The sequence below is a fragment of the Oncorhynchus kisutch genome, linkage group LG28, assembly GCF_002021735.2.
Source record: "Oncorhynchus kisutch isolate 150728-3 linkage group LG28, Okis_V2, whole genome shotgun sequence".
Classification (NCBI taxonomy): domain Eukaryota; kingdom Metazoa; phylum Chordata; class Actinopteri; order Salmoniformes; family Salmonidae; genus Oncorhynchus; species Oncorhynchus kisutch.
The window spans coordinates 18792611-18808791 of NC_034201.2; positions in this window are offsets into that span (position 1 = coordinate 18792611).

The following is a 16181-nucleotide window of genomic DNA, read 5'->3' on the forward strand; positions in this document are numbered from 1 at the left end:
TACATACAAATCTAAATGCCAGCAGGATATCACCCTGCATACCACTGCTGGTTTGCTTCTGAAGCTAAGCAGGGTTGGTCTTGGTCAGTCCCTGGATGGGAGACCAGAAGCTACCTGGAAGTGGTGTTGGAGGCCCTCTTTCCTCTGTTATCCCAATACCCCAATGCAGTGATTGGGGACACTGCCCTCGGTAGGGTGCTTTCTTTTGGATGGGATGTTAAATGGGTGTCCTGACTCTCTGAGGTCATTAAAGATCCCATGGCACTTATTGTAAGAGTAGGGGTGTTAACCCTTGTGTCCTGGCTAATTTCCCAATCTGGCCCTCAAACCATCATAGTCACCTAAGAATCCCCAGTTTACAATTGTCTCATTCATCCCCCTCCTCTCCCCTGTAACTATTCCCCAGGTTGTTGCTGTTAATGAGAATGTGTTCTCAGTCAACTTACCTGCTAAAACAATGGATAAATAAATAAAATAAAGGAATGGAATAAGAATATGTACAAATGGATGTGTGATGACCGAGTGTCACAGGCAAGATGCAGTAGATGATATAAAATACAGTATATACATATGAGTAATGTAAGATATGTAAATGTTATTAAAGTGGCATTATTTAAAGTGATTAGGGATCCATTTATTAAAGTGGCCAATGATTTGAGTCTATATGTTGGCAGCAGCCTCTGTGTCAGTGATGGCTGTTTAACAATCTGATGGCCTTGAGATAAGAAGCTGTTTTTTAGCCTCTCGGTCCCAGCTTTGATGCACCTGTACTGACCTCGCCTTCTGGATGGTAGCGGGGTGAACAGGTAGTGGCTCGGGTGGTTGTTGTCCTTGATGATCTTTTTGGCCTCCCTGTGACATCGGGTGCTGTAAGTGTCCTGAAGGGCAGGTAGTTTGCCCCCTCAGCCTTGCAGTTGAGGCCGGTGCAGTAGCCCTACCAGGCGGTGATACAGCCCGACAGGATGCTCTCTATTGTGCATTTGTAAAAGTTTGTGCGGGTTTTAGGTGACAAGCCAAATTTCTTCAGCCTCCTGAAGTTGAAGAGGCGCTGTTGCGTCTTCTTCACCACACTGTCTGTGTGGGTGGACCATTTCAGTTTGTCCGTGGATAGAGGACTGCTCCCTCTGTTGTTTCCTGAAGTCCATGATCATCTCTTTTGTTTAGTTGACATTGAGTAAGAGGTTGTTTTCCTAATACCACACTCCGAGTGCCTTCAACTCCTCCCTGTAGGCTGTCTCGTCATTTTTGGTAATCAAGCCCACTACTGTTGTGTCGTCTGTAAACTTGATGATTTAGTTGAAGGCGTGCATGGCCACGCAGTCATGGGTGAACAGAGTACAGGAGGGGGCTGAGAACGCAGCTTTGTGGGGCCCCAGTGTTGAGGATCAACGAAGTGGAGATGTTGTTTCCTACCTTCACCACCTGGGGGCGGTCCATCAGAAAGTCCAGGACCCAGTTGCACAGGGCGGGGTTGAGACCCAGGGCCTCAAGCTTAATGATGAGCTTGGAGGGTACCATCTAATAGTATATACTACAGTTGAATTTTACTATGGTATTTATTCTATAGTTAAGTGTAAATACTACAGTATACTACAGTCAATACCACAGTACATATTGTAGTCCCCAAAAAATACCACAATAAAGTCTACAAAAGCAATGCAGTGACTACTGTAGTATTTTGTTTGTGTGGGATGTGGGTATGTGATTGTCTAAACATAACATCCTGTACTGGTTGTCAGACAGCTATGCACATTGTTTATCTGGCTTACAGAAAAGACTGAGCACAACCATTACATGGTTAATTCGGTGTGATATGTGTTCCCTTAATAAGACCTTGTAATTAATAGGACTGGTCTGATATTGGCCTCTAGCGGTTTCATTGAACATCCGCAGGACTCTAGGCTACAATGGCATCATATCTCCAGCAGGTGGGGATACAGTGCTTTGTGGTAGCAGAGAGAACAGTCTATGACTAGGGTGGCTGGAGTCTTTGGCAATTTTTAGGGCCTTCCTCTGACACCGCCTGGTATAGAGGTCCTGGATGGCAGGAAGCTTGGCCCCAGTGATGTACTGGGCCGTACGCACTACCCTCTGTTTCCATACAAGGCGGTGATGCAAACGGTCAGCATGCTCTCGATGGTGCAGCTGTAGAACTTTTTGAGGATCTGAGGACCCACAACAAATATTTTCTGAAGGGGAGTACACTACAGAAAATCCCAGAGAGAACCTGTACTAAACTACCAACAGCAAGACAAAACTATTTTGTCAGCAGTCTTCAAATATGACATTTCAGGCTTTGAGAAACAAAGAGGATACTCTTGGTCTGAATCACATGCCTACTGCTCTAATTATACCCAAACCAAACTGTATGGTCATCTATTTAGTAATTGAGTTACTTTCCATCCCTCCAGTCATAGAAAAAGTACCCAATATTGTCATACTTGAGTAAAAGTAAAAATACATTAAAGGTAGACTCATAAATATGATGTAGATGCAGAAAGTAAACAGCATAATGGGTCAATTTCTGCAATTTAAAGCGTTGAAGTGCAAGGCTCAACTTCTCTGCTGTTTTGGTGCCCTGGCTACCAAGTTCACATGCGCAGTTTATTGTGTGAGAGCGAAGTGTTACATCTCGCTTATTTCAATAACTTTCAAATTCTTTATATTAAGATTTTCTTGTTTTTCAAATGTACAGATAGCCAGGGGCACATCTCCAACCACTCCAACCACGTGTTCTCCTGAATTGGAAAAGGTTCCTGTCCCGCTAAGCATTCAAAATTTAGCCACTACATTTGCGTGTCAGGGAAAATGTTTAAAAAATAATACTGGGTGTAAATAGTTCATATTTTCTTTAGGAATGTAGTGGAGTAAAAGTTGTCAAAAATATAAATAGTAAAGTACAGATACCCCCCAAAATACCCCACTGGACCCCCCATTCTAATTCCAATATGGTCTGCAGATAGGCTGCCACACACTACTGACAAAAATGTTTCATATTTGCTACCAGAACAAAGACATTGCATGTGATACTGACTGCATTTCCTATTCCCATCTACGACCTCCAATCTAACCCTATAGTAGAACCAGCTCTACTCATCAGCTGGTTTATTCTATTAGCATCACATTTGTGGATGTTTCCAGCCCACAGCAGCATAGAAAATTGAGAGAGAGAAGCAGAGGAAGAAGAGGGAAAAAAGCAAGAATGTTATAAGATAATCATACAGTACATTTACCTGTGTAGGAGATAGTGGAGATAGTCCCTACATTTTGTTACATTCAGCGTCACTAGGTCAAGGGAAATATAGTATTCTTTCTGACAAAGATATCTACATATATTTCAGGATGTTGTGTATCTCTGGAAATAATCAGAATTGATGTAAACATAACAGTTTTGAAAACATAGCTTGTCTAGCTTGTTGATCTCTTGATCTAGAGTTCCTATGCATGACATAGTACACAAATACTATACATATTATGCATAAAACTGACTAAATGTAATCATCATTTGTATGGGGTATGGTGGCCTTGGGCTCAACTTACCTCAAGGCAAACATTTTGACTATATTAGCCCACACAGCTACAAGGATGCACTTTCATGCTAGGTTTAGGACCTCATATTGTAGCTTATAGAGACCCCAACTGATGTGGAAAACTATCTTAGCACAATCTACTTTGGTTTAGATACAAGCATCATGCAACCTATAACACAATAAATTAATTTTACTTGTGAAAATCTGTTTTTGGACCTAATTTGCCACTTTTTCCAAGTGGTTTCTTCCTTCACAGGACTCCATGAAATTATGACCTCTTGCTAAGTATTTGGTCACATGATTCATTTTGTGTATGATTTCCTAGAAACAAGTCGTGGCTCAATGAACCCTTTGGCTCAACCATTCCCCACTCTCCCCTACAGATTCCCAGCAGATGTGGCAAAATTGGCTACATTATGGACTTATTTTCAGATGGTCAAATTCTTGAGTTATGTTAAATTCTTATTCTCATGTGTTTGAGTTTCTATGACAACTAAGTATCACAAACACTTTGTTATTCACAATGGGCTCACGGAACAGCTGGTTCCCCTAATGCCTAATGCAGTTTCATCACCCCTGACCCAGTCGCAACACCACCCATTTTAATAGCCCTAGGCGCGACTGGAGGATCCATAATGAGGGGAGACTGTTGCACTGTCATTAATGAGCTCCACTGTGGGATTCAGCAAACACCTATTAACAGTGTCTGATTGTAATTAGTCCTTTGGGAGCCAGAGATTCACCAGGTAATTTGTGTTTATCCGATGGCTGTTCACACTAATGAGATGAGGCCATAATGATGTCTCCTGGTATTTGAGGCCCAACATCTCCACCTCTACCTCACAGTCACTAGACTGCTTGCTGTTTGGCTTTTGGGCATTAGGTTTTTCTGTATAATCTACTAAGGTGACATAGTTTAGACAATAGTTCAAACTTAGATTTTTGCTCAGACAGTATTATATGTTGTCATAATGAATCCTACTCCTATTTCTGACAATAATAGGCCTACATAAAGTTGCATTATGTAAACTGACTTGCATTTCCTGTTTTCATTTTTTGTCTGTAGGTTTCTGTGTGACACGATTGTCTGTGTCCTCATTAGTATGCTGTATAACCCTGCAGAAGTGTCCAGTGGATATCCAGGCTGACAGAGGGCGAGAAAGGGGTATGTGCAGGGGAACAATGAGAGAGGGGGAGAGGGACAGGCCAAACTGAACAGTCCGTCCAGAGGGGCCAATCTATTCCCTGTCCCAAGCCCTGGAGGGTCATCCCAGGGTGCATCACTTCACCTCCTCTAATTCAATTATCTCTGGGTCATCTGCAATACCTCTGAGGCCAAAGGGACTGCTCACTTCCTGCAAAACCACACACACCACCTCCTTCACACATGCACACACACACACACACTCACACTGACCACATCAACCATAGTCCCTAAATTGGTACAGTGCAGTCAATTTGTGAAGTAAAACTTTAGTTTGTTAGTCTAATTGACTGGACATTGAGTGAGTCTCTGCACAGTGCCGTCACTACTGACTGTATGGAGGGGATGAATTAGAATTTTTACTGGGTTCCAACACAGAACTAAAAAAAAACATGTCAAACAATTGAAATACCTGGTCATTTAACATTCAGAATCTGTCCAGTCATACGGTTGATCACATTAGATGTTCTCTTATTGTTTTCTTGAAGGTAGATGTACTTTTGAGGTGGTAAAGAATTCCATTCAGTGATTGCTCTGTATAAAACTGTAGATTTGAGGAGATTTGTCCTTGGCCTGGGGGATGTCAAATGTGCAGAATTTGCCTGTTTGGTTTAATGGTTATGTTTTCTGCTCGTATACACTTATTGGTCTGAAAAATACTGCGTTTCCTTGAAAAATATAGCATTTCTAAAGATAACCCAAAGACTGGATTGTAAAATGTTTTCAACAGGAAGCCATGAGAGATTATGATGCATTTGGTTGACATTCATAGAAGAATGAAGAGCCAATCTGGCAGCCCTGTTTTGAGTGAGTCTGAGCTTTTTGTATATTGTTTTGCTGCAGATGACCATATGACTGGACAGTACTCTAGGTCTCATAGAACCAAAGATTGAATCACCTGATTCAGAGTGTTAGATGTTGCATACTCTGTGTCCCTATAGAGGCCTCATTAACCCCCTGGTATTACATGGTGTGATTAGTGGCTTTGTGACTGTGATTGGGGTATTCATTAATCAGACATGGCCTTTCTACTGTAGAAAAAAGTTGCAACACTGACAAACAAACAAACATGTGTGATGAAACAGCAGAGTCACTCTTACACACCAATATGCCTACACAGGGTTAGGGTCAATTCCAATATAACCAATCAAGTAAACTGAAATTCAAATTTCTGTTGGCACTAATATCACTCCATAATCTACTTCTCAATAAACTGAAAAGGGAATCTAAGTTTTTCCTTTTTAAAATTAAAATCTCTTCCTGAAATGAGTGAACTTAATTTGAAATGACCCCTACCCTGCTTCAAACAACAAGAATAGTAAGAAACACACAGAGCTGCATACACAGACATTTCTGGTATGTATTTGACATACTGTACAAACATAGACATTTCTGGTATGTATTTGACATACTGTACAAACACAGACATTTCTGGTATGTATTTGACATACTGTACACACACAGACATTTCTGGTATGTATTTGACATACTGTACAAACATAGACATTTCTGGTATGTATTTGACATACTGTACAAACACAGACATTTCTGGTATGTATTTGACATACTGTACAAACACAGACATTTCTGGTATGTATTTGACATACTGTACAAACATAGACATTTCTGGTATGTATTTGACATACTGTACAAACATAGACATTTCTGGTATGTATTTGACATACTGTACACACACAGACATTTCTGGTATGTATTTGACATACTGTACACACACAGACATTTCTGGTATGTATTTGACATACTGTACACACACAGACATTTCTGATATGTATTTGGCATACTGTACACACACATACATTTCTGATATGTATTTGCAAATCGAGACACAATAATGGGGTTTCAGTTATTAAATCTGGGATCCGCAGTTTCTACATACATTTTTGGACTTGTATACAAGCTCCATGAGCTCCACCAGAAGCCAAAATATAAGCTTGTTTTACTCCAATGTTTAAACACTGTAAACACTGTAAATGTAAACAAACACTGTCCCAGTGAGCCCTGTCTCACTCAGACATCCGTGGACATTGAACATACAGTGCATTTGGAAAGTATTCAGACACCTTCCCTTTTCCACATTCCTTTATGTTACAGCCTTATTCTAAAATGGATAAAATAAAAAATAAAAAATGTCACGGCTCCTACCGAAGGTGGCTCCCCTTCCCGTTCAGGTGGCGCTCGGTGGTCGTCGTCACCGGCCTACTAGCTGCCACTGATTTTTTTCCTCCCCCTCCTTGTCTGTTTATTGGTTACACCTGTTGATAATTTGGTTATTAGTTGGGCTTTATTAGCCGGCCCGCCTGCTCTTTGTGGGGGATTGTTCTATGTGTACTTGTCGTGCACGCATGTATGTCACGGCTGTTTCGTGTACGTGAGCTGTTTTTTGGATACAGTTTAGTTCCCCTGTGGTTTGGGGTATTTGGGTTGAGTAGCATCTGCTTTTTCACCTGGTCGGTGTATTAAAGACGTGCCTACTCTGAACTCTCTGTCCCCTGCGTCTGACTCCTTCCTCCACTACACCCCGGACATTACAAAAGCGAAACAGGTTTCTAGACATTTTGGCAAATGTATAATTAAATAAAAAGTACAGTGCATTCGGAAAGTATTCAGCCCCCTTGACTTTTTCCACATTTTGTTATATTACAGCATAATTCTAAAATGGATTAAGTTAAAAACATTCCTCATTAATCTACACACAATACCCCTTAATGACAAAGCAAAAACAGGCTTTTAGAAATGATCACATTTTTATACAAATTCAAGTAGATCTATAAAGACATTTTATTGATCTGCCAGGATTTTCATTTAGAGATTCCGGAAAGCTCTTTGATGTTTCCTTTCATATGGCCTACCAATTATTATTGGATTATTCACAATGGCAACCACTTGTTAGTATATTAAACAACAACAAATCAAACAAATCTTATTTCTTAGATGGTTGGCTCTACGTGGAGATCTGACCATTTTCATTTGCAGGGATATTTGTGCGTTTTTGTCCAAATATCAAATGTATACTCTGTTTCATCAATAAACTCCTAGACTAGGCTTCTGTGTCTTGACCAGAGTGCAGTCCGGTTGCCTATCCACACATGAGAACACCAGACTTCGTTTTAAATGTTTTAAAAATAAAAAACAAAATCACCTTATTTACACAAGTATTCAGACCCTTTGCTATAAGACTTGAAATTGAGCTCAGGTGCATCCTGTTTCCGTTGAACATCCTTGAGATGTTTTCTATAACTTGATTGGAGTCCACCTGTGGTTATTGAAATTGATTGGACATGATTTGGAAAGACACACACCTGTCTATACAATGTACCACAGTTGACAGTGCATGTCAGAGCAAAAACCAAGCCATGAGGTCGAAAGGAATTGTCTGTAGAGCTCCGAGACAGGATTGTGTTGAGGCACAGATCTGGGGAAGGATACCATTTTTTGGGGTTCAGCATTGAAGGTCCCCAAGAATACAGTAGCTTCAATCATTCTTAAATGGAAGAATTTTGGAACCATCAAGACTCTTCCTAGAGTTGGCCACCCGGCCAAACTGAGCAATCGGGGGAGAAGGGCCTTGGTCAGGGAGGTGACCAAGAACCCAATAGTCACTCTGACAGAGCTCCAGTTCCTCTATGGAGATGGGAGAACCTTCCAGAAGCACTCCACCAATCAAGCCTTTATGGTAGAGTGGCCAGACGGGAGCCATTCTTCAGTAAAAGGCACATGAGTTTGCCAAAAGGCACCTAAAGGACTATCAGACCGTGAGAAACAACATTATCTGGTCTGATGAAACCAAGATTGAACTCTTTGGCCTGAATGCCAAGCATCACGTCTGCTCTAGAGTGCTCAGACTGGGGCGAAGGTTTACCTTCCAACAGGACAACAACCCTAAGCACACAGCCAAGACAACACATGAGTGGTTTCTGGACAAATCTTTGAATGACCTTGAGTGGCCCAGCTATAGCCGGACTTGAACCCGATCTAACATCTCTGGAGACACCTGAAAATAGCTTTTCAGCGATGCTCCCCATCCCACCACAAAGTGAAAACATGTGTTTCAAAATTTTGGCATATTTATTGAAAATTAAATACAGAAATATTTACATTATGTATGTATTCACACCCCTGTGTCAATACTTTGTAGAAGCACCTTTGGCGGAGATTGCAGCTCTGAATCGTCTTGTTATGTCTCTATCAGCTTCGCACATCTGGATTTGGGGATTTTCTCTCATTCTTCCTTGCAGATTTTCTCAATTTCTTTTAGATGGGTAGCGGGGGTGAACAGCAATCTCCAAGTTTTAACACAGATTTTCAATGGGTTTCAAGTCTGGGCTTTGGCTGGGCCACTTAATGAGTTTTTGTACTGAAGCCATTCCAGCATTGATTTGGCTATATGCTTGGAGTCAATGTCCTGTCCTGTCCTCTTCACTCCAGTCTAAGGTCATTTGCACTCTGAAGCAGGTTCTCATCAAGGACCTGGCTCCATTCATTGTTCCCTGTAAAAAGTGCAGCACAGGAGGTGCCTACTCAGAACACACATGCTTTAGAGACAGGGATTGAGAGAGAGAGCTGTGTACTGTCCACTAGTTACCTAATAACTATAAGATGTGATCTTTAATGTCCGTCATGATATCATCTATCACCTTTGACTTTATTTCACTTTTACTGTGATCTCAGTTGAGTTTGCCCAATGCCTTGCAGATCCATCGAGGTGTGTATCTGTCCGTTGAGGTGTGTCTCTCTTCCTGTCTTCGCAGATGCCTTTGGTGGGGAAGACGCGACTGTCCTTTATACAATTATTGCCCCCTTTAGTAGGAGTTAATCCATCCTTATATCCTTCTATGTATCATAGGTCACTGAGAGTTATGTAGAGCAAACTTTAAAATAATTCCAGATATTCACTATTCTGGTTTTGCCCTCTAGTGGAAAAGGGATTTAAGCCACAAGAGAGGTCATGTAAATTGAGGTCTTGTGGTAGGTAGGACAGGTAGGCCCATATTCCTTCCTCCAGGGTTCCCTGCAAGCACTTACCCTCTCCATTTGCTTAGGAGTAGTACACATATGTCTGATTTCCTTGATGGATCTCTGTCCGTAGGTACACAGTGAATTATATGGCCAACTGTAGGCCAAAGCTTTTATGGTGTCTGGAAAACCCTTCTGGCAAAGTGGTGCAAAGCAGTGGAATAGCTTTGCTTATTATAAATGTGGGTCTTTAACGACCAGTATGGATAATGCTCTCTGTGATAGGCCAGGCAAAAACAATGTAATCTCAATATTGACACCCTGGGAATCCCTGTCAGGAGAATAATCATAATCTTCCGCCTCCTGCATGTTACTGGATTATAGCCACCGATTTGCTTAGGATCTTAGCATCAGCTCAATGGATTCCTATGGACACTCACATTATCACATTATAAGACCAAAAGTATTGGCTCAGCTTAAAAGAGAAAAGGGACCGATTGTTTTCCTACAGGTGACCCATCTGACTGACTTGGAACATGTGAAATTAAAGCGAGACTGGATAGTGTTTTCCTCGTCCTATCCCCTCAGCTATCTATAGGTTAGGCCTACTATATTTGTTTCTCAACTTTCCTAGTGTTAAGGACATTGCTTATCTTTACAACAGGAGTATAGTCTACCTGGCTGGCATGAAAATGAACCACTGGAAAAGCATCCTCCAATCGCTATTTAAGTGCATAGATTACATTTTTTCCAGCTGCCTCTGTATCGATACAGGTGCATGATAATGGTCCATTCTAAATCACAACAAATTTTACACATATATAATTTAGTGTCACGTCCTGACCTTAGAGCTTTTATGTCTCTATTTTGGTTTCGTCAGGGTGTGATTTGGGTGGGCATTCTGTCCCCTTTTCTATGATTTGTATTTCTGTGTGTTTGGCCGGGTGTGGTTCTCAATCAGAGGCAGCTGTCTATCGTTGTCTCTGATTGAGAACCATACTTAGGTAGCCTTTTTCCCACCTGTATTTGTGGGTAGTTGTATAGTTGCCTGTGAGCACTACGTTGGCGTCACGGTTGGATGTTTATTGTTTTGTTGGAGACATGTTATAATAAAGAAGTATGTACGCTCACCATGCTGCGCTTTGGTCCGCTGTTCCACCTTAGACGATCGTGACAATTTAGTATGTGTGAAGACAAGATTAAATAAAGAATAGCCTGATGTGTGACAATATTTGCCTATCACTTGTGAATTATATGCTATCACAGCCTTTTTCAAAGTGGCCAAATAACTTTTTAAAATTAAACACAATCTGCTTTACAAGGGATGTAGAGTCTTAGTGGCATACATAAGCAGCCTCTGAGTTTCCAGTTTGGGTAAGACAACTTTCACCATAAAAATGCACCTTTATAATAAAAGCATTAAATGCATAATTGCATTTGTGGTCACTTTTTATTATGGTGTTTTCTGCTAATGGAACATTTGCACTTATATCCTACTACCATGTGCAAATTGTTGCACTTATAATGTGAAGAAATAGCTTTATAGTTTATCAACATTTTAAGCTAAACATTCTGATCTGTTGCGTCAGCCACAGTGCATAAGAAATATATATTTTTTGCATTAAAAAATCCTCATAAATATCCTTGATGTCATGATTATGGCTGAGATAGTGGTCATTGATATGCAGTGAACTTCCACTCCCCACTATCTACCCTCGTGTCTTTGGCTATGCCGGTGTCACGTTCTGACCTTAGTTCTTTTGTTATGTCTTTGTTTTAGTATGGTCAGGGTGTGAGTTGGGTGGGTTGTCTATGTTTGTTTTTCTATGAGTTGGTATTTCTGTGTTTGGCCTGGTATGGTTCTCAATCAGAGGCAGCTGTCAATCGTTACTATACTTAGGTAGTCTGTTTTCACCCTTGATTTGTGGGTGATTATTTTCTGTTGAGTGTTTGTATTCTGCACCAGACAGAGCTGTTTCGGTTTCGTTCGTTCACTTTGTTGTTTTTGTTCAGTGTTCAATTTCTTTAGTAAAAATATGGACACATACCACATTGCGCATTGATCCTCCGATCCTTCCTACTACTCCTGGTCAGAGGAGGAAGAAGACACTTACAGCCAAATTAAGTGATATGACATGCTATTCTATAAAATCCTTTCTCCGTAACTATTATTACCTGATTGAGCTAATCATGTAAATGTAATTAACTAGAGAGTCGGGGCACCACGAAATAATATTTATAGAGCTGTTATCTTCCGAATAAACTCTTAAAGACCTAGTAACATTTTACATCAATAGCAGTCAATATTAATCGTCACCTTAATTTTGTCTCATCTGAAAGTTGTAAATTCTTCACGAACCCTGGCTAACAAGTTGAATCAGCAATACAAAATTGGGTTTAATTATTTATTTACTAAATACCTAACTAATCACACAGAATTACATATACACAGAATGAATCATACCTGGATTACAAATGACATCATAAAGGAAAACGTCAGCTGGTTACACAAAAGAAAAGGGTCTGGGTTTGAGTGAAAGAGCAGGAAGACTGAGGGACAAAGGGAGAAGCTGTGCTATCGTAAATACAGTATCTTATGCATTCTAAATTACCGCCGAAAATGCAATAAATATTTACTCTGAGCTGCGCTTCGGTAGGTTGGTGGTAGATGTAAGGCCGTGTTGCCAAACCGAGTCCTTTGTCCTTTGGAGAATGTCTCTGTGGGTCAATTAGATACGTAGTAGTAATGTCGTTGTGTGGTAGACGGGATACTCTGTCTGTTCTTTCCTAGCCCGCGTTTGCAGCTGCTGTGGCTAACTCAACGGCTAGAAGGTATCACTTATGTAGTGAATAAGAGTTCAAAGTTCATACCATTCGAAACCAAAGCTCACTGTGAGGTTGGCTTAGTTCTGTAGTTGACATGTTAGTCCTTTTTACGCAGAGGCTGCAGACCTCACGTACTTGGAACAGGAGGTTATATTGTTGTCAAGGCTTTATATAGGAAGGGAGAGGAGGGCGTGTTTGAAAAGTTTTATAACCCATGTCCCTTCACAGGAGCAGGCCACTGATTGAGCAGAGCCCTAACCTTATGAAAACCCAAATCTCTCATTTGGAAGCTAAAATTACATTTAATCTCTTCAACAATAATTTTATATTAAAACATTTAAATTGAGCAACAGTTCCCTGTGAATCCAATAACTACAATGTGCAGACTTTCCACTGTAGAGTTTATGTCATCTTATCATTGATGAGAATGTCTCAGATGACAACCGAACTGACATCATATTCATTAAGTACCACCGTATATGTTCAATTGGTCGGATTACCAGAATATAGTTCATTTCCCCCCACCTTCTGATGTTCCCAGAATCTCTATGTTAACCAAGGAGTTTTCAAATGTCACATCAGTAGGGTAGAGAGAGGAAACAGGGGGGAAGAGGTATTTATGACTGCCATAAACCTACCCCCCAGGCCAACATCATGACACTACCCCATACCTGGGTACCAGTCTGTTTCTGCTTCATCCATTATACATTATCTTGTTTTCTGTGGCCTGGTGCAGTCACAGTAATCTGGAGCTGAACACTCTCAAAACTGTGAAGGTGATTGACTTCAGGAAGCGTCCCTCACGACTTCTCCCCCTTGAAATCAATGGCACAGCTGTAAGCATTGCGAGACATTTTAATTTTAATTCCTGGGGACCATCATCTCCCACAACCTCAAGTGGGAGGATAACTTCACAGCCATCAAGAAGGTACACCAGTGGATGTACTTGCATCAGCTGAAGAAATACAAATTCTCATTGACAATACTGATTCAATTCTACATTACCATCATCAAGTCCATCTTCACCTCCTCGATCACTGTGTGGTTCAGGAATAGGTCTGCCTGGTCCATGGGCAAACTTCAAAATATTATCCGGTCTGCTGAGAGGGTTATCGGCTGCCACCTACCCTCCATCGAGGTCCTGCACGACTCCAGCGCAAGGAAACGTGTGGGAAAGATCATCGCCTCCCTCTTCCATCCTGGACATCCCCTCTGCCAAAGACTTGCCTCTGGCAAACAGTTTAGGTCAAAACCTCCTGCTACCTCTTCCTCCTCACCATGGCCCCCACAAACCCGGCCACCTGATCCACAATGATCTTCTCATCAACGGACTATGCACCCTGCACCAGTGGTGTAAAGTACTTAGGTAAAAATACTTGAAAGTACTACTTAAGTAGTTTTCTTTGGTATCTTTTACATTTACTTCACTATATTCCTAAAGAAAATAATGTACTTTTTACTCCAAAAATGTTCCCTGACACCCATAAGTACTCGTTACATTTTGACAGGAAAATTATCTGCTGTGGAAATTCTTACAAAGGAACACTCGAAGTCAATCTTAAATGAATCATTGTTCATTGTCAAAGCTCTGGAGGGGTTCCAACCAACTCAATGCACCAAGTACACATGTCGATCAGGAGATCCAACGGGACAGTCCCGTTAGTTTTCTTATATACGTACACAGAAAGTAATATTTGCATGATTTAGTGTATTCATCAGTCATAATTAATTAATCATTAACGTTTGGTTCATGCATGTGACTGATCAATACTGGTTCATGCATGGCAGACCAATACCTGACAAGGCTTCTTCTCTCCAAGCTGAGACCTTAAAACTGCGATATCCCTTTCATTCTCAAAACAAGGTTCTGGGCATACTGCCAAATTGCAGATACTGATAGTGAGGTGTTCAATCGGTCACTTGCATGAACACAGAAATGGTTTATTATAAAAGCATAAACAGAACACAGAAATTCTTTATTACAAAAGCACAAACGTAAAAATGTCCATTACATTCCATCCTCTTATCAGTTGTAGTTTCTGGCGCCGACTGAGATGGCCGCCCCTTTTCGCGTTCCTAGGAAACTATGCAGTATTTTTTTAATGTATTAATTCTTACATTGTTACCCCAGGAAATCGTAAGTTTTATTACATACAACTGGGAGGAACTATTGGATATAAGAGCAATGTAAACTTACCAACATTACGACCAGGAATACGACTTTCCCGAAGTGGATCCTCTGTTTGGTCCACCACCCAGGACAATGGATCGGATCACAGCCGGCGACCCAAAACAATGGCGCCGCAGAAGGGACAGATGGAGCGGTCTTCTGGACAGGCTCCGTAGACACCACATCGCGCACCGCTCCCGAGTATACTACTCGCCAATGTCCAGTCTTTTGACAACAAGGTAGACAAAATCTGAGCAAGGGTTGCCTTCCAGAGGGACATCAGAGATTGTAACGTTCTTTGTTTCCCAGAAACATGGCTCACTCGGGATACATTATCAGCGTCGGTACAGCCACCTGGTTTCTTCACGCATTTCGCAGACAGAAACAAACATCTCTTTGGTAAGAAGAAGGGTGGGAGTGTATGTCTTATGATTAACGAGACGTGGTGTGATCATAACAAAATACAGGAACTCAAGTCCTTTTGTACACCTGACCTAGAATTCCTTAATAATCAAATGCCAACCGCATTATCTACCGAGAGAATTCTCTTCGATTACAATCACAGTCGTGTATATCCCCCCCAAGCAGTCACATCGACGGCCCTGAAAGAACTTCATTGGACTCTATCTAAACTGGAAACCACATATCCTGAGGCTGCATTTATTGTAGCTGGGGATTTTAACTTAGGGCTGCAATCCCGTTAAAAACAGAAATCTCATAATTAAAATTCCTCAAACATACATGTATCTTATACCGTTTTAAAGGTAATCTTGTTGTTAATCCCACACAGTGTCCGATTTTAAATAGGCTTTACAGCGAAAGCACCACAAATGATTATGTTAGGTCACCACCAACTCACAGAATACTTTTTCTGTGGCGCCATTTTTCCAGCCAAAGAGAGGAGTCACAAAAAGCACAAATAGAGATAAAATGAATCACTAACCTTTGATGATCTTCATCAGATGACACTCATAGGACTTCATGTTACACAATACATGTATGTTTTGTTTGATACAGTTCATATTTATATAAGAAAATCTCAGTATACATTGGCGTGTTACGTTCACTAGTTCCAAAAACATCCTGTGATATTGCAGAGAGCCACATCATTTTACAGAAATACTCATTATAAATGTCGATAAATAGAATTGTTAGACATGTAAATATAGATATACCTCTCCTTAATGCAACCACTGTGTCAGATTTCAAAAAAACTTTATGGAAAAAGCATACCATGCAATAATCTGAGACGGCGCTCAGAAAATAAATTATCCGCCATGTTGGAGTCAACAGAAATCAGAAATCACATTATAAATATTCCCTTACCTTTGACAATCTTCATCAGAATGCACTCCCAGGAATCCTAGTTCCACAATAAATGCTTGATTTGTTCGATAATGTCCATTATCCTTTCATCCAAGCTACTCAATACTGCCCCTGCAGCCGTAAGAAGTTAATAAGGCTAATCTGAAAACAA